Source organism: Mizuhopecten yessoensis, unplaced genomic scaffold, assembly GCF_002113885.1.
Source record: "Mizuhopecten yessoensis strain PY_sf001 unplaced genomic scaffold, ASM211388v2 scaffold10879, whole genome shotgun sequence".
NCBI lineage: Eukaryota > Metazoa > Mollusca > Bivalvia > Pectinida > Pectinidae > Mizuhopecten > Mizuhopecten yessoensis.
Genome location: NW_018408767.1, coordinates 555,095 through 555,508, shown reverse-complemented (window position 1 = coordinate 555,508; position 414 = coordinate 555,095). Strand labels below are relative to the sequence as shown.

At 37.9% G+C, this 414-nt stretch overlaps 1 protein-coding gene across 1 annotated transcript in view; it reads right to left on the bottom strand.

The window, feature by feature from the left end:
- The window catches only part of LOC110463240, a 14,087-nt gene that overhangs the window by 6,648 nt on the left and 7,025 nt on the right, over positions 1–414 (bottom strand). The gene's annotated exons all lie outside the window — the stretch shown is intronic.

Sequence of the window (414 nt, the reverse complement as noted above, 5' to 3'; positions counted from 1 at the left end):
TATACCTTTCAGTTCTTCAGAAGAAGTTGTTTGAAGTGTTTGACACATTTGACTCCTGTAACCTTGAAAGTAGGTCAAGGTAATTTTCATTCCCAAACTTTGTTGGGCTACATCCCAGGAAGCCATCAGCCAAATATGAAGATTCTATACCTTTTAATTCTTCAGAAGAAGTCGTTTGAAGTTTTTGACATATTTGACCCCTGTGACCTTGAAAGTAGGTCAAACTAATTTTCATTCTCAAACTTTGTTGGGCTCTATCCAAGGAAGCCACCAGCCAAATATAAAGATTCTATACCTTTCAGTTCTTCAGGAGAAGTGGTTTGAAGTTTTTAACATATTTGACCCCTGTGACTTTGAAAACAGGTCAAGGTAATTTTCATTCTCAAACTTTGTTGGGCTCCATCCCAGGAAGCC